Below are 19,797 nucleotides of genomic sequence, written 5' to 3'. Positions count from 1 at the left end.
AAAGGCACAGGTCCCTCGATCTCAATTCCTGTGGTAGGAAATCATACTGGTCCAGGTGCCCATTTCCTACAGAAACAATATGGAAAGAGTCTGTACTCCTGCAAAATAATACTTCTCGGAAAAAGTCTGTTGGGTTTGGAACAACTATTTTGATAAGCTGAATGGGGAGGGTGGTACCACACCAAGGAGATGCCTGAATGAAACTAATGGTGTTTCCCTAGGAGTATTTACAGAGCTACGTTTCTCTGCTACCTTCGGATGAATGGTGTCATCTTTATGCAAGAATTGTTATCATTATTTCTTTAGCTTTTTTCTTTCTGCCCTGTATGGAGGTGAGAGGAATATAAGAGTGTGGGGGGCAGAGTTGGTTTGGCAAAGTCGAGGAGAGAGCTTACAGAGGGGTTGAGTGTAACTGCTATTAAAGCAGCGGAGTTGGAGAAGAGCAGGATTTGAGGGTGGTTTGCCTTGAAATGTGCTATATATAAATCCCCTATTTCATTTCTGCTCTGACGTCTTTAGCAAACTTAAAATTGCTCAACAGTACTGCGTGGGAGTGGGCTTCTCCAGGCAGAAGTTGAGAGTACAAGAGAACTGACTTCAGCATTACGCCAGAGAGGAAAATCTTTTGGCAAAATCAAATGAGGAGCAAAACAGACTGACCAGCAACTAGAATCTATTTTTGTTTGCCATGTAATTACAATTGGAGACGCAAGCCAAGATATATTGCCTCTCTAGTTCCTCTGCGGGAATGACTCCCAGCAGTGAACATGGAGTGCCATTTTAGGAAATGATAAACCTGGCAGACTGCGTCTGCCTGGACATATCCAGAATATTCTGCTCCTTTCTTTTAGTGTGAGCATTTTCCTGGGGCTGATGAGACATGGTGATGGCAGGAGACACATGTGGCCAGATTCTAACCTGAAGGAAGCAAATCTAGACCTGTTGTCAGAGAAAATTCCTGGAACTAGGAACGCTTCAAGCTAGTTTGGGAAAAAAGAGGCAATGGCGTTTGTAAAGTTCTTCCTCCAGAGTGGGCCTGCAGAATCAATGTGGATTCTTGACCAACACCGCATATTTTCACATTTAAACCCAAAGTGATACATGTGAAATGCTACTCAATTTTGAAATCTTTATTATCTGAGCCAATCCCAGGCCATCAGAATAACCTGCTGACCACTAAAGTTTCTCAAATGCTTTGTTCACAACCGCATATAGACTCCGTGAAGTCTTACCTTCCATTAGAATTTAACCCTGAAATGACTTGTCTAGTCCCCCTTATTTGTGTGGAGGGTTCCATGATGCTGTGATTAAACACTTTAGTGACTTTTTCAGTTTTTTCCCTTCAATGGAAAGATAAATGTCTAGCTTTCAGTTGAACAAATTCAGAGCCGGTTTGATGCTGATCTCCAAATAGATTTCAATTCAATGAAACTAATACTGATTAATTCTTTGTATAATACAAGCTTTATGCTAAGTGCTAAAGTAACTTAGGAAATCTAAAAATAGTGTCTGTTGTTCAGCTATTCTTATGGAATTGGTTCAGATTTGTACAAACCTTCTCTTATTCAAAAGGCTTTTGTAGTAGATAACTTGATATTGTCTCTGTGAAGTTTCCCTACAGTATATTCACCACATAGACTTTTGCCTTTATCAACCATGGTGGTCTAACAACAGTAGCAAAGGATCCTATTTTAGTTTTCTTTAAAAATTTTTTATTGAGCATGTCTTTGACTTCTTTCACACTCATGGTCATTAATATGGATGTTGCAGAATATTAGATCAGTTTATCCTGGCCCTCATGATGTATCTTAGCTCCTGAACTTTATCATTAATGTGAAAAGTGAAAGTCACTTGTTACCAAGTGGTACTGTAGCAGTTTCTGTCTTTAACAGAGGGTATTTTATTTCATTTTTTTACACTTTTCTGAAATTTTATTTCTTTTTTTATTGGAGTATAGTTGATTTACAATGTGGTATTAGTTTCAGATGTACAGCAAAGCAGTAAAGTGATTCAGTTATACATTTATATGTATTCTTTTTCAGATTCTTTTCCATTATAGGTTATTATAAGATAGTGAATATAGTTCTCTGTGCTCTACACTAGGTCCTTGTTGATTATCTATTTTATATATAGTAGTGTGTATCTGTTAATCCCAAACTCCTAATTTATCCCTCTCCCCCTTTCCACTTTGGTAACTATAATTTTGTTTTCTATGTCTGTGAGTCTGTTTCTGTTTTGTAAATAAGTTCATTTGTATCATTTTTTCTTTTAGATTCCCCATATAAGTGATATCATGTGATATTTGTCTTTCTCTGTCTGACTTACTTCTCTTAGTATGACAATCTCTAGATCCATCCATGTTTCTGCAAATGGCTGAGTAATATTCCATTGTGTATATAAACCACATCTTCTTTATCCATTCCACTGTCGATGGACCTTTAGGTTGCTTCTGTGTCTTGCCTATTGTAAATAGTGCTGCTATGAACATTGGGGTGCATGTGACAGAAGGTATATTAAGTGGTACACACTCTCAAGGGAGCACTTCCTTTCAGAAATGCTACACTCTATGTCCATAATCCTGTTGGAAGAGCAGTGATTCTGTGTAACTCAGTCTGTGCAGGACTTGATTTGTTAGAACTGAGCCTGCATTACAAGTATTCTGTTGAGCTCTATGACAAGAGCTTTCCGCTTGCATATTACAGTAGCCTTTCTAAAGAGATTTCTTTTTTAACTCCCATTATACAAACAGCAATACAGTCCTACTGGCTAGGTAACTTTCATTGGCTATTTAATGGTGAAATGTTAAATTGACTTCAATCAAGGTTACCTTTATTCAATCAAGAATACCTTTGAAAGACTTCACTGAGAATTCTCCATAGAAGTAAATTCCATATTATATTGCCCGAGAAATTTCCAAAGTGGTGTGTATTCATTGCTTTCACTAGACTTTTAATTTAAGCCATCAAATTCTCTAAAATGCCCAACGTACAGTAAAAGAGTCCTTTTTAATACTGTCATGAATTTACCAAACGTGTGCATTCTAGGAGAGATCCTATCGTGAAGTATCTTGAAGACATACTGATTAGGTTCCTCTTGATTGTTTTCAACACGGAGTAGTATTTTCGGCATTTGAGTTTTGGGGATTCATCTCACCCCACACTCTGTGCTTTGCTCCAGCGTATTTAGTTTAATCAGAGTCAGCTCAAGTTTCACATGGACACTCCAAGTCTGCTTATCAGGGTGCACCTGTTTGCCAGTTTAGGTTGAACTTATGATTGTATGACTTGCAGCTTATTACCTCCCTCTAGTTTATTTTTTCAATAGGCTGCCGTTCTGGTCACCAGAAGATGTTGAGATAGCAGAAAATAGGCAGGGGATAAGCAAAAGTTCAGCAATATTTATTAACTGAGACTAGAACTAGTCTGAAGCAATTCTCTCTTCATTCCTCAATCCCATTATTTATAATTAGGAACTCAAAAGGTTATAACAATACGAATAATATATAATGTTAATATTGTACTATATGTTACCTCTAGTTATCAATAACTTCAGTTTATCTTGTAAAATATATTTCTTGTGTAAGGTATTGGCATGGAGAGGAAATATTGAGGAACTAGAATATGCAGTTTCTTCCTCTTGTACAATTGAGACTATAAGATCTCATTTGATAATAATATATTTAATGAGAGGACACAAGCCTAATAATATACATTGTTAGGCACCAATTTATCAGAGTAACTCCTGGATGTATAAGAAAAGCTTCTTATATTCCTACTATGTGGATGGAAGAAATTCAGTTCAGAAACATTAAGCACTAATTGATTACGTGGCAGATGCTTGGAATACAACATCGAATAAGACGGACACCTCGTTCAAGGAACTCACAACTGCATGGGGGAATTGATCTAATCCCAACTAAATAGTCTGGGAAGGGGAGGCAGGCTTAGCCATCCATTGCTTCAACTCCCTGGAATAAAATCTGGCATTGCAACCCTTAAAAAAATATCTACGATCACATTTTCTTTTTGGAATTGGTTAGAAAAACATATAAATCAGACATCTGAAGTATGCACACAGAATTCTTGAAGCCATAAAGACAGGGATTTTCCTTAGTTTTCATCTAATAAAATAGAAAAGCAACCCACTTGACAGAAAGTGGGCTTCCTGAAGGCTCTGGCAGAGCCAGGTCTGCTGTACACAGTGCTGTACATTCAGAGAACAGCGCTGTGTTGACACCCTGCAATAAATGGGGCTCTGCTGTTGCTGCTGCCGCCCCTACTAACTAAAGGAGGCACTTCCAAGATACCTTTTCCAGGGCTAAGATTTTAATGACTTTCCTTAGTTCTGGTGGTTCACTCTAGCAAAGTCCAGATAGCTCTTGGCAGCACATGTGGAAGGGTCGTCCATGGACCTCTGAGTGCCATTGTGGGGCTTCCAGGGAAGAGTGCCACGTGCTTTTTACAGTCTCAAAACAGCCACATTGGTTGGAAGGTGGAGATTGTTAATCATTTTTCATGATGAAGACAATCTTTGATCTTCCTACATTTTTGCTTTGTCCCAGTTCACACTCCTTTTAAGAGAGCCTTAAAAGGAAGGCTCTCTTGGTACTCTAGAACCCTCTATTGGTAATAATAAGCATTTTTGCCTTAAGGGAGGTGTGAAGAGAGATGGAGATAAGGAGCACATCGTAGCCATCTTAGTTTTAACTTATTTTATGAAATGTTCCCCCCCCCCCCCCACCACACACACAATTTTTCTTTCAGGGGTTTAGCTGTGCTTCTGCTTTATTGATAGAGCACAACTTGCTAGGGAAATGGATAGAACATTAGAGAAAGACATGAAAGATTTAGTCCTCAAACAAACAGAAAATGTGTGAAGCACTTTGACAATAATGGAATGGAAATTATGAATATATGCATGTTTCTAGCATTTTATTCCTTCCTCACGTACCACCTGCTTCTACTTAACCTCAGAGGGTATGAGGTGTGAGAGTATTTTATGCTCTCATGATGTACAATCGGGAAGAAATGGGGAGGAAAGAATGGGATCGAAGTAGAAGGGCTAGGGAATCTTTAAGGAGAAGCATTAGGAAGCCCCTTTGGTGTGAGGAAGGTGCATTGTAGGGAGAAGGTCTTCATGGAGCGTTATTGTGGTCTATAGAGTCCCTGTTTGATATTTAGTAGACTGCATGTGAAAATTATGAGTAATTATGGAAGAGGTTTTTTGTCTTCTGGACGGGATTTTCTCAACTGTCGTGCCATGCCAAGAAGCTGCATCACGTGAATAGCGAATAACCACTTACTGAGTCATCTATTCAAAGATAACTTTACTTAGTTTAGTATCCTTTCTGGGTATTTCACTTCATAAAGGTTTTCTTTAATTTTTATGGCATGTCTTCCATGGATCCCTTCGAAACAGAGCCTGACCAGGGGTTCAGGTGCCCTTGATTTATGGAGGGGGTGGTCTTCAGAAAAAACCTCTCCAGGAGGGAGTGAGGCCGAGTAAGGAAGGAGAAAGAGGCAAGTGAAGATGTGGTTTCAGGTCAAGTCCAGTCTTGGCCTGATGCGTGGGGGAAGCGTTGGACTCTTCACTGCACCGAAGAGTGCATCCTTGTACCATAATCACTCAGCCATGGGTGTGCTAAAGAAAAAATTATCCATGACACTTGTTAAAGATGATAAGGCAGACTTTGTTCATGGAAGATTACTACAATGGGGTTTTGTAGTAGGGAAAAGAGATCGGACTCAATTCTGACTCCAGCAAGGACAAGTGGAAATTTATAACCAAGGAGCAGGGTCAGTGGGTGAAAAATTACTAAGGAATAAGGGTTTTTTTGTTTTTGTTGTGTTTTTTTTTTTTTTTTTTGCTAAACTGACTCAACAGAATTCTTGCTGCAGGCAGGCCAGGGTGATAAGATAATATCAAGGGTAGGGGATGAGAAATGTCATCAGATAGAGGGGGTGGTCAGATACCAAGGCTGGAGGATTTTTGCCAAACGGACTAAGCCAGATTCTTGCTTGAACTGGATTCTACACGGACAGACCGGGAGGCCCAAGGTCCAGCTAGTGGAGTAGAGGATTCAGAGGATCCTGATGGAAGCTCGGTTAAGGGAGAGAGCCTTTGTCAGGTGGTGCATATCCCTCCTGGGTGAAGTGGCTTCCACTAGCTCAGGGCAGTTTTCTGGAGGAGGGCAACATCTATGAGCTGATAGCCACCAACACTCACTGCAGCTGGGCCATGGGTAGATGCACCAGATTGGTAAAGGTGGATTGGTAAAGGTGAAGCACCAGGATTTGGATTCATAAGAGCTGTGGCACAGAGTTGGATCTGCACAAGGCAGATGAAGCTGGCATCAGTGTTGGGCAATTTAAAGAAGTATAGTATTTTTCCTCTTCATGTCAGTCAGGCCACACGATATCTGGACTCCTTTACAGGGACCTTTAAGACTTGTGCCACGGTCTCCAGCCTCATTTAAGGACACTGTATTCCTCACATTTTATCTTTATCATATACCAAGCTTCTTTGATTCCCTAAATCCACCATCCCTTCTCTCATCCATACCCTACTCCTTGCTCATAGGTACTTTCATTTGACTGTTTCCTACCATCCTTCTTGCCATAACTTAGATATCACTCCCTCCTGGAGGCTTTTCTTCATACCCTGAATTAGACATCCCCTTCCAGCCTTCTAAGGCACTTTGTACTGCCCTTCATAGTAATTTCCAGAATACATTTTAATTGCTGGTTGGCTTCTTTATCCGTGCATCCTTATAGACTACAAGTCTGTGAGGGCAGACATTAGCACCTGGCAAATAGTAAGTACATGCATTATGAATTTATATATGAATATACAGAATAAATAAAAGAATATCTAAAATTTTCATTTTTATGAGAATGAATCTTTCTGTTAAAATGTACAATAATACAAAATACAGATTAACCCACACATCTAAAAGAAGACCTTCTGAGTCAGATGTAAGTTTTGGCAGGATCAAGAAAGAGCTAGATAGTGAATCCCAAAGATTAGGCTGCAGATTCAGGTAAACAATTTATCTCCCACACAATAGTAAATCTATTTTTCTAATGTATATGGCTACTGTCATGCCTAATAACATGCCCGTCTGTATGAAAGCGTATCTGCAATCAGGGTAGTGTTTATCTTTGTGCATCATCCAAAAAGAAATGAAAAAGTCCAAGTATCATCGAGGAGGGATATGATAGAGGTCTGCATAGTTTTTATCTTTAAAGAGAAGCTACTCAGGAAAAGGCTGGGAACTGCTTGCCTAGAGCAAAACCACTTCATCGGATGGATCTGGATACAAGTACTGGTACAGTGTGATGAGGAAGGGCGTGAGCTTTAAAGTCAGACAGGCTTTTGGTTTAGTGCCAGCTCTGATGCCAGGGTGACCTTGGGTGACACCATCACCATCCTCATTCTACAGGTTCATCTTTTGTAACAGCTGTTGTGGAAAGTCAGTGAGATTATGCCTGTGATAGGCTGAACACCGTATCAGAGCACAGTCAAAGCTCATTTTTGACCTTTGCTAGTTCACCATAACACACCGTGGTGGGACAGCATGGGGTGGGGGGTTAATTGCTTAGCCTGATGGATGTGAGACTCCTGGCCAGCTTCATGAGAGGAGGTATCCTTAAGTAGAATGGTGGGGGAGTACAACGGACCACAGAATCCACGCATCGTTCCACTGTGCCTAGTGCAGACCTGCATATAGAGTGTAAGAGTGTGATGACCCTTGCTAGGTCTATTGAGCATTTTCTGTGTGTCAGGCACTTTAACTTACACTCTCTCTAGTTTTTACATTGTGTGAAAATTACATACTATCATCTCAATTTTACATACACGAAAAATAGGCTCAGAGACATCAAAGGATTTGCCCAAGCTACTACAGCCATGAAATGACAGAGCCAGGATTGGACCCAGATTTATCTAGCTGAAGGCAAACGTTAAGGTTAATTTTAGAAAAAAAAAAATATTTGAGGGAAAAATGAAACCCAGGATCTTGGCACTGCCTTTTCTTTTCCTCCGGTCCTGTTAGCAAGCCATTAGAATGTCACTAAAAAGTAATTTTGTTATGATTTCCCTTGACCCTGGTCTCCAAGGTGACTCCGCACCGTATCTTGTTCCAGCTTCTCTAAGTGCTGGGCAACGGATATGCTTTGGGTTCCTTTTGATTCGTTCTTTTTCTCTGTAATTTACTTTGCACTGTCCACCCATATACTGGATATACATCAACCTTACAACCACAGGTGTCTATAAAGTGGAAGCCTCTATTTAAAGATACTTTTTCTGACTCTTCATTTTACGTATTTGGCAAATGATAAAGATGTTCTCTGCACAAGAAAAAGGATACTACTGTATAAAGGCTCCTTATTTGAGATGTGAAAGCAGTAACCTTTAATGCTTAATAATCTTATATCTATTCCATTTTCCCCTTGATTTATGTTGCTGTTTGACAGCTCTTTGTGGTGTGGAATATCAGGAAATGGGAGTATTTGACATTAATCATTTTCAGTAGGAATTTTATTAGTCTTTTATTTTTCACCATATTGTAAATTTTCTGACATAACTTATATTGTAAAGTTTGCTGACATAATTGTCTTATAATCAGGACACATCTCATTACTTTTTAATAGACCAACATAGCATCAGAAAATTCCAGGGCTAGACGGGATGCTAATAATTATAAAATCTGGTTTCTCAAAGTGTATTCCAGTGGTCAAGGTTCTCACTATCTCCACCTTCTCTGTAAAACGACGACAAAATGTTTGCATGCTTAATTGAACTGTGGAAACAGTGATTTAGGATGAATTACAAAGGTTTCTTCTAAATGTCCGCTTGGCTAATCCACACTGCCTCTCTAACAGGGAGCACAGAGTACAGGATTGCTCAAGTTCACTGTGTTTAACCATCCCCTTATCCCACTCCACCCCCGCCCATCTTTCATGGACCATCTTGTGGGGCCAGTATGCCTCAGAATACACTGATCTATTCAAATATTTGTCTGCAGATTAGGAAACTAAGCCCCAGAGAAGTTAATTATCACCCACTGTGAGACCATGGGCGCCTCCATGTATTCTTTACTTTTGTTGCTGAAATCTATTCACCTGTCCTTTAGGCCTGGGCATAGCAGTCAGACTAGAGAAGGCTTACCCTGCAGGCTACAGAAACTTTGGTAAAATCACGTAATAGTCCATAATATCAAGGTAGAATCGTTTCTGAAAAAAGAAATGCATTACAGAAGCTAAATCAAAACAGGAGTTTTAAAATTCTAATTTAAAATGAATGATGGTTTTTGATAATGGGATTTGACCCAGCTCCTTAGTTCAGAAAAGTATTTTTTAATCACTGGAAAAACTAGTGGACTTTTGGTGTCTTGCATAAAATCTGATTTTTGAAATAATCAAAATAGTTCAACACATTTAAATGTGCTAAGTGATCTAGCTGAGATTACTTTTTGAAAAAATAAGAAGTGATTCGTGTTTCCAGATTGTATTAATGTAACACTAATTCTTATAAGTTTTGTTTTTATTTATGGAGAAGTATTTAGTCAGGAGAGTCAAATGATTTTTAATATCTAGTTTATTTTGAAATAGAATGGATTATACCATTGACAGCATGTGACCAGTTTTGGTAAAGTACTTATTTTGGTGTAGTGTATAACAAGGCAATATAGGAAAGAAGGATAAGGCTAAACTGAGAAACTACTTAACAATTGTCTTTTTTCATCATCTAATCAGGTAGGAGGAACAGCTGGCAGTCTGGGGTGCTCTTAGCATCTGATCATAATGTCCTTAGGGGTGTATGACACAGCAGTGAAGGAATTTCACTTTTGGCTTTGTCAATAATTACAAAAGAAAGGTCTGTAAGCAGTTTTTTACTGCAGTTCCTTCTTCCCCACTTCACCCCCATTCTTCTTCCCCTTCTTCGCAGCGTCCTTTAAGTGTAGCTTGCTGAATTATACTTGGGTAGCTGCTAAGGAGTAGAAGAAAATGTATTTATCTTTCCTCTCTTCTCTTTACTTAGCCATCTAGTTAAATCATTGGTCTAGTTAAATCAATAATGATATTTTATATTTGTACAGAATATTGTGATATATATAATACTTTCACAAGCATTTTTATTTAATTCTTACAAAAATGCATCAGGTAGGCAGGCCAGACATTGCTAATTGTCTTTACAGATGATGAAAATGAGGATTAGGGAGCTCAAGTGATTTGTCCAGTTCACAGCTAAAAAACAACAGACTGGAATCAGAGCCAGGTATGCTTTTTATTTTAATAAAGTGTAGGCTGTGTTTTTCTCCACTACAAAATGAATTCATATGTATTATAAGATATTAGAAAAAGTAAAGAATAAGAACATGAGGAAAAATTACCTATATCTCCAACATCCAGAGATAATCATTCTTCTGTTCAGTTGTTTTAAATATTTGGATTTTTAAAAAGTAATTTCGGTCAAATTGCATATATGCCTACATCCAAGTTTTTTTCTGGTTGACCTTTTTATATACATATTTTTAAAGGTTATTATAAAATATGTTTACTTGACCCTTTTGAAAATACAAAAATTAGACTTACTAGTTTTAACAAGTTAAGCTGCATAAGAGTCAGTCATCTTCCACTCCTGACACCTCTGTTAACAGCCCTGTTGTGTATAGCTTGACACCCTTACAAATCAGCATATGTAAATTAAACTCTATTTCTTCCTAATTTTATATATGTAATATAACCATATAAACATATATAAACAAAATATGTATTACAATATATAAATGAGATCTTAACGTATATATCATACATTACGTGCTGGGGTTGTTTTTAGTGTGGTATTTCTTCTTTTAAGAGTTGCTGTCTCTCTGACCCTTTCTTTTTTCCTCTTTCTACATTGCAAAGACATCAATAGAGGGTTCATGTAGTAACAACATTTACTAAAGACATAAATGTTCTAAAGTAGAGGAATGTAAAAGCAAATTATGATACCTTCAACATGTTGAACAAGTTTTATAGCTTTTAAAGGTGTTTATGGTGAGTGTGCTATACTATTAGGAAACACTTATTAAGTATGTAAAAAATTCATAAAAATAAATTGGGAAGGAAATACATCAGAATATTGATGGCACTTTTCTCTAGGTGACATTTTAAAATTCAATTCAAAATTTTTATTATTTTAAATAACCTAAATTATTAATAATAAAGAGACAGATTTTGAGGTAGAGATGGGATTCTCACCTGTGTATTTGCCCTTGATCTTTTCCTTGACTGTCCTACTCGGTGAAGTTTCTTATTTTTTGAACAGCCCTCTCCTAGTCTATGGTAATAATTCTAATGTGAATTATGAACCAATTTACTCTTTCTCTTATAGGATACTCAAAGTTTACCTTTTTCCTTTAGTGAGCTGTTTATCAATTGATTAAGAAGACTACATTTTGGGAGACTGGCTTTCTAAACCCCCTTTTGATTAAATGGACTCTGACAGAATGTAAAAGAAAAAAACATTTACTTTCTTCCTATACTAGATTCGTGTCTTTATCATATAATAGACGCGTTGATAATATTTAGCTAGGTTCTTATTAGTCATTTGGGCAATTAGGAGTACAACTGTGGGGCACTGAATTAAGAAAAAACACATATAGAAAATCACTCAGATTTTAAAACTTTCCTTAAAACCTTTGTGGTTGGCAGTACATCTCGAGACACTTTAGGAAGGCTCATAGGAGCTCAAGAAATAGAAAGTAGCGTAAGGTATCCTTTGCTCAAGCCTGGACATATCTCTTAACAGTACAAAAATGAATGCTTGGTCCAGTTTATTTTTAAATTACTCCATTACTCTGTAATGCGCAGAGTATATTGAAAGCATTCTATATCTCCTTTTTTGTGAGATGTGCATCTTCTGTGACAACAATTTGTAACCAAGGCAACCAAACCTTTGCTTAATGTCCTATGCTTTAGTAAAATAACATGCATGTCATTTTAAGTACAGTTTTGTTTTTTTTTTAAAATAGAGATGGTTTGAGATTTTACTTCTAATGAAGATGAAACTGTTTATTATTCTATTTCCCATCAAATCACATCTTTCTAAGTGTTGAGAGGGATCCTTCTCAGAAATAGGATTGCTTCAGGTCTGAGGAGCCATTCTTCTCTCCCTCTGCCTCCTAAGCTTGACACGTTAACAATTATTATCAGATTTTGTTTTTGGTCTCCATCCATCTATGCGATTTGAACTTCCTTAATCCTGTTTGAAACACAAGTGAGTATAAAAAAATAAAATATTCAAATTGAATAAGAAAGTGAAGCTATCCAAAAAATTCAGCCTGTAGAGACAATCAGCTGGACAGATTCAAGCTGAGTAATACTTTTAATTTTTTCCCAGTGTCCCTATGGATTATCAAAATTAATATTGATGCTTTCTGCTTCAGATTTGAAGACCATGTTAGATATATGCAATTTCCCAACATTCACCTCTTCCAGGGTTCCATCGCCTGCTTTTTTATCTGTAAAGTATTTGATTTGTTGCCTCAGTTTATCCATGGAGGACCTTTGTGATGGAGAATAACTTTTCCAACTCTTTCAAAGCCTTCAGTATGAGTCTACTTTCATTTCAGATTGAGTTGATTTGTTCTGTTTTCGACCACCAACAATACAGTGTATTTGCTGGTTGGTTCATTCATTCAGAAGAATCTTTATGTCTAGGAAAGTGAGGAAGAAAGAAGGGAGAACAGAGATCAACTCTATTCTGTGGATCTAAAGCAGAGGATCGAACACACAGTCTTCCTTGTTAATTTCTTGAAAGGAGGTGAGGAACTATCAGCCAGCAACCATGACTGTAAGAACTTTGTAAGATTCTCAAACTTGTTTTCTTTCTCCTGTTCATTATTTGTTAGTTCCTGTTATCCCAAACCGAGTGGCATTTAACAACTTAAAGACATGGGATCGACGAGCTGGTCTCCAGAAGCTGCGAGACTGGGGGAGACTGGGGAAGGAATGGTAAAAGGGGGGGAAATCATCCAACTGCTCAGCAGTTTGAAGGAGATGGAGACAATTGTGCAAGAACTGGGTGAGTGAATGGCAGCACTGAAGGAGAGCTCACTGGATCCTTGAAGTCTGTACCATGGAAGAAAGAAGGATGATGATGGAGATGAACCAGAGCTTGAGACCGGCCAGCACTAACAATGGAAATGCCTGTATGATCTTGGCATACAGCATCCTTTAGTCAGCTTCCCCAGGCTGATCTTGGCTTTCTCAAATGCTTCCCTTCTTGGATAAGATTGCCAAGATTTTCCTACTTGCTCTTTTGACTTCACGGGATGTTGGGATGGAGAGATGGAGGTCACAATCCTTTGTATGTAATGAGGCAGGATGCAGAGAAAAGCAGGGGTGACCTCTGTGAGCTTTAGTTTTTACTTTATTTTTTTTGTTTTTTGGTTTTTTTTATCTGTGAAGAGTAAATAATAGTATCTGTCTAGTAGTGTCTGTCAGCAATCAAATTTGATAATCGCTGGTCCTACTTTGATTGTTGTTTGTCTTTTTTATTTACATTTCTTGTCTTCTTGGTTGGTTTGTAATATTCTTAAATACCAAGATCACATCTTAAACCTGTTGTATCTCTGGTGCCTCGTACTACGTACTCTGGACTCTAGGACTCAGTAAATGGCTTTTTATGAATGTTGTGTGCCCTTGGCTGGAAAATAGCAATAGCTAAAACTTATGGAGCACTTACTGTATGCCTGTCTATATTGTAAGTATATTGTGTAAGTAATTACACAACAACGTTGAGGGCAATTGATCATCACCATTTTACAGGTGAGGAAACTGAGTCCCAGAGCTGAAGTAACTTGACCAAGTGGTCCAGATGGTAATGTGGCTCCAGAAACCACTCCCTTAATCACTGTGCTCTACTGAAAACCAGGTGGCATCCCTCACTAATTCCCTAAGTCACAGAAAGAAGAGGAAACATTTGTGCCTGTACCCAACAGGCAAGGGGCCACCACTGCTTCTGAGACTGGAGTGATTTTTGTATGTGCTTCATGCCCAATAGCAGAATATGTTCTTCTTTTCCCAGGAAAGTATGAGAAATAATCTGACAGTGCAGATTCAGGAGCAAGAAAAGTGTGGATCTGTTGCTGCTGTTCTAGCAGTTAGCTCTTGCTCTTTTTTCTTCACTGAGTAGTTTCCACAGAGAAGCTGTCTTGCTCTGCACACCTAAACAACAAGAACAAGAACGATCACAGCAGTGACACACTCATACTAAAAATGTAGATCTGTTCATATGCCATCACTGCTCAACTCATGAGTTTTCAAATGGAGGGAGCTGACTGTCATCATGTTCATAAATATATTATAGATTTGTATTATTTATTTTAAATGGTGTCTTTTTCCTCAGAAGATCCTTAGGCTGTGCTGGGCAGAAAGAGGTGGTGGAATGGGAGGACCATGAACTGTAGGGACGGACAGATCTGTGTTCAAGCCTAGCTGTCCTGTGGATTAGCTGCAATGAATTTGGTCAAGTTACTTACCTTCACTGAGCCCCCGGGGATGATAAGGCATGATTGCAGGCTCTTATGAAGATTATGTTTTGAATTTCAAACAAGTTGTATGGACAATGAGAAATTTTTAGCTGCCCCAAAGTGAGCTTTGCTTACTTTACCAGTATGGCTGCTCATGGTTACCTAGACTCATGAAATCATTACACAATTACATATTTCCTTTTGGCTTCACAAACCTGAGCATAAGTTTCTTTCAGGGTCTTAGAAAATTCAAATGACAACAATAGATTTTTGTCTTGGGCACTAAATACAGCACCTCACCTCCAGGTGCTCTAAGAAATCTGTGCATGTGCTATTCCATGAATTGTCACGATTTTCTTATATGTTGCAGAATAGAAAAATATGATTATGTTGATTCAATGGCTTAAGAAGAAGTTGTTGGGTTCTGATGAGTACTGTGAATCGAAACATACTCTGTATTATCCAACATGCTGTTGTAAATGTTAGCTAATCAATGAAGTTACAGCAATATTTTCTTTTCCCAGTATTGATGTGTTCCATACAGGTGGTATGATCAACCATCCCAGTTTCCTGGGATATAGGACTGTCAGTGCTAAAACTAGGAAGGTCCTTGACTAACCAAAACAAGTTGGTGACCTTACATATAAGGGTGAGAGGGAACTGTGTTAATATCAGTTACACGAATCTATCTTCTGATAAATTCATTAAAATTTCAAATAATTATTTTTACTTAGTTGCTCCTAAATGAAGTGACTGTGAATCTTATTTTCAACTTAAATTTCTAGGTTTTGTATTGTTTGAAGCTTGTATCAGAGTAGGTATAAGAAGTTATTAGTCTTTTATCAAAATTAGAGAGAAAATTGTAGGTTTCAGTGGTTCAAGACCTAACCAGAAGATAATTTTAAGATTTTATAATTGGATTCCATTCCACATCCTTCTGCATCCCAGAAACGGCCATCTCAATGCCTGGCCCATCATATTATGCTATTACTGTGTAATTTACAGCTAAAGTCCACTTTTTGCCAGGTTTTGAGCCATACCTAGATTCTAGAACAATTTTAGGAAAACTCATTAAAAAAACAAGGGAAAAACCTTCCAGAAAACTGTCACTACTTATCAAGAATAAGAGAAAACAGAAAATCTCAAAAAGAACAAAAGTAATTTTCTTTTCAGTATAGGATAATCCAATTCTCATTTTATAATAAAAATGCACAAAGACTCAAAGATTGAGAGTTTGAAATTGAAATTAGTTTTTGTTCTTTTGGAGTGGGTCTTTGATACCTTTAATGTGTTTCTCCTGTTCCCTACCAATTTAGTTCCAACTTAACGTCTTGGAATCTTCATTATAATCCTACCTCTCTCTTCTGCTTACCAAAACTAGTTCTCAGAAACAACACAAAATTAGTTCACACTGCTGTGTAATACTGTAGAGTTTAAATAATTATCCATCCTCCAGAAATTCCATTTTAACATGAGTGAGTTTCCTAGTCTAAGAAATAGACCTCTAAAGGTATGATTCCAGATACAAGGAATTCTAGGCAGTAGGAGGACAGAGGTGAACCTTGCTGTTACCTCTGAAATCATACCATGGAATAATCATTTTCCTGAGGAAAAATCAGGAAAGAGGTTTTGCCTGGTCATGACTAAAGACCCATATCTGAGTCCAGGTGTAACTTTGAATTACTTGTCAACTACTTCTTCAGCAGCAATTCTCAATGTATATGAAATACATTGCCACCTTTGAATGCCTAGAGACCAGACTAATTTTTACATTCTTCTTATTCTCGCAGGTTGACTATAAATGCAGAAAGCTATGGCTGAAGCAAGGATCCGTCACTGATACAATGAGAGAATGATGGGACCCGGGGATGTGCTGGTGAGTAGCTTTAATTCTTGCATGTCTGCATAAGCCCCTTGCAGCTGTGTGGCAGCCTGTGACTCTTCCCTGTTGGTGACATCACAGCTGTGTTTTGTTAGGCAATGTAGGCTCTTCGGCCCCCAAGGGCATGATTAGTGATCCGTACAAGCCAGTCTTGGCAGTCCTATTCCTCTTTGCTTCTGTTTGGTTTAAGGGTAGTCATGACTGAGTTCTGGTTACTGGGATGTAAGGAAAGGGTCCTGGGACAGATTTTCTCCTATGTTTTAAAAAAAAAAGCAGAGCCTTAAAGACGGTTCTCTCCTTCTTTTCTTGAATGCTGCTGGGGAAGGGTGTGATGCTTCAGCTTCAGTAGATGTCTTGACATCATGGTGATATACCCAAGGACAAAACTACAATGCTCTGATGATGGTGGGACAGACAGCAACTCAGTTTGGTGCAGCAACTGTTGAGTTGCTGCACCAAATTTAGAATTGCATGCCTTCTGGCTTCTTAATTTTTAAGATAATTAAAAATTTAGCCAAATGTTCTGCAACTTGCAGCCAGAAGTATCCCCGGGTGCTGCCATCTCATAATAATAAAATATTTTAATATGAACTATAAGTATTTAAAAATATTATGCAAACTGTGAATAGAGCCTCTTTAGTAAAGTGTGTTATATTTATTTTTCTCTAATTTACATTTAAGTAGAATAATGCCACTTACATAAAAACATAATTAAATGATAAATCCCTTGGTTTTCTCTTCCAACCAAATTGCTACCCGTAACTGTTGCCTATAAATAAGATCTAGAACCACCACTGACAAGAGGATCCTGATAACTTGGTGTTCCGTATATTTCAGATGTATCATAGGCTGAATTGGGTAGTTTGTAATATACATAGCCCCATGGATTCATGTCTCATCACCATTAACATCTCCATCCACTCACTTCCTTCCACATAAACACAGCAATTTAACAGCTGGCCTTTCCTGTTTTCCCTGTTCATTTTTCCTGCAAGCTTTAGTTTGGTCTTTTGTATTCTTCCTTGTTTTTCTTATTGCCAGATGTCTTTGATACTCAGGATTTTAGCTTAATTTGATTTTCACCTTGCACTTTCACCTGATTTCACTTCTCCATCATCTACTTTTGCTTCCTATTTGCAGCCATTCCTGATCTGTTTACCAAACCATCTATCTCTCTTCTTTACAACCCCAATGAATTAGGCATTCAAATGGATCAGGCCCTAATAACTGGAGTTCCAGTGTCATTTAGTATCACGAATGATCACTGGAGTGCCTATACTTTTAAAGTGTTTGTTTAGTTGTCCGTAAATACCTGACAAGAGTGATAGGAGGCATTGGTAGAAAGCACAAGATTAGTAGAATAAAACCGCACTAGAGGTTTTCTCATGTATGCTTCCGTATGTTACATAATCTGTGAATGAAAAGATTCATAGACTCAAATAATGTAGCACTTTGAATTGAAATAAGAATATATAGCCTAAATTTCTGAAATCTCAACCATCTGTGACTACAAAATAAGGTTCAATCGTGTAATATGTTCAAATTAGCATACCCCAGTTGGCCTGATTTCTTGAAATCAGCTTTCTCTTAAGTGTGTTTCCTGCCTATTTTTTTGAGATGCCCCATGAAAGAACATTGTAGAACTTTTACATTTCTGCACTTGTGAAGGAATGCAGTTAAGTGATATGAAGTTGTATTCTGATGCTTCAGGGAGAATTATCTAAAAATTAAATCTTAATTGGGAAGTGAGAGGTGGGGTAGGAATGGAGGCAAAAAAGAGTAAGGGCCTGGGATGCTTCTCTGCCCCTTTCTTGCATTACAGATTCTGTGTTTATCTTTGCTCAGCACTGATAATTCTTTACTGCATGAATCATTACAGTTACCTGTAAGGTTTAAGGAACCAACATAGAAACATCATGAAAAACCACAGGAGGAAAAAAGAATTACTAAAGAACAAGTGGGGAAGTAGCATTAGATAGAACCATATCATTTGAGAAAAGTTAAATTAAACAGACACTAAAAGCAAAGCCCAAGAGGATTTTATAGCGCAATGATAATAATAATAAAAAAATGGTTATGAAGAACCTAGGGGCAGGACAGGAATAAACACGCAGACGTAGAGAATGGACTTGAGGACACGGGGAGGGGGAAGGGTAAGCTGGGACGGAGTGAGGGAGTGGCATGGACACATATACACTACCAAATGTAAAATAGATAGCTAGTGGGAAGTAGCTGCATAGCACAGGGAGATCAGCTCGGTGCTTTGTGACCACCTAGAGGGGTGGGATAGGGAGGGTGGGAGGGAGACGCAAGAGGGAGGAGATATGGGGATATATGTATATGTATAGCTGATTCACTGTTATAAAGCAGAAACTAACAGACCACTGTAAAGCAATAATACTCCAATAAAGATGTTAAAAAAAAGATAATAGTATATTTCAACAAATCAGTTACATATTTTTTAAAAACCCTACACTTCTCACTGTGTGAAAAGTATTGATAAATCCTTCTAGGAAAAATTTACTTTGCTAAAGGAAGCATGGGATATTGTAGCATATGCCAAATCTCTTGAAGTGGACCATAGCAAATGACAATATAATAAGAAAAAAGGTTAGTCTCTGAATCTCAAGAAATAAAGCTTTTATCCACCCCATTTTTTCCACGTTAGCAAGGAGTCCCTCAGAAGGATTCTTTGAGGTCTTTATTTTTTTTCCCCTATTGAATGAATGAAGAGAAAACTGGTCTTCAATGACCAGACAGGGATGATTTAACAATCTAGGTGAGACTAATTTAGTTAGACATCACTGCTATGGCCAAACTTTCCCCTCAGGACTACAGTGAGTTTGCATTCTTGGTCAAAGTGTCTGTTGACTAGTGAAATAGACACTGATGTAAACATGTTGAGGTCAGGAAGCGTCATACGTAGCAATAGAGAAAGCCGTTTACGTTTTCTCTGAATCTTTCTTTAAGAATCTATGAAGTACAATGAAATATTTAGCACTAAATAGAAATGAGCTATCAAGCCATGAAATGAACCTTAAATGCATATTGCTAAGTGAAAGAAACCAATCTGACAAGCCTACATACTTATGATTCCAACTCTCTGACATTCTGGAAACGGCAAAACTGAAAACAGTGAAAAGATCAGTGGTTGTCAGGGTTTTTAGAGGTAGGAGGGATGTATAGAGGATTTTCAGGGAGGTAAAAATATTCTGCTTGATGCTCTCATGGTGGATACAAGTCACGTTTTTTCAAAACTCATAGAGTATACAATATCAGAATCCTAATGTAAACTATGGACTTAATGTATCAGTATTAATATTGGCTCATCAGTTGTAACAATGTACCACACTAATGCAAGATGTTAATAAGAGGGGGAACCTGCTGGAGTGCT

General features: G+C 37.9%; 1 long non-coding RNA gene across 1 annotated transcript in view; it reads left to right on the top strand.

Annotated features, from left to right (window-relative positions):
• Positions 1-19,797, top strand: part of LOC137769604 (uncharacterized) — a 337,859-nt gene that overhangs the window by 74,576 nt on the left and 243,486 nt on the right. Inside the window, exon 2 of the long non-coding RNA XR_011075013.1 lies at positions 16,312-16,397. This is a non-coding gene — a long non-coding RNA (uncharacterized lncRNA). The remainder of the gene's footprint in view (positions 1-16,311; positions 16,398-19,797) is intronic.

This window comes from Eschrichtius robustus, chromosome 9 (assembly GCF_028021215.1).
Source record: "Eschrichtius robustus isolate mEscRob2 chromosome 9, mEscRob2.pri, whole genome shotgun sequence".
Taxonomy (NCBI): Eukaryota; Metazoa; Chordata; class Mammalia; order Artiodactyla; family Eschrichtiidae; genus Eschrichtius; species Eschrichtius robustus.
This window is presented reverse-complemented; position numbering and strand designations above follow the sequence as displayed.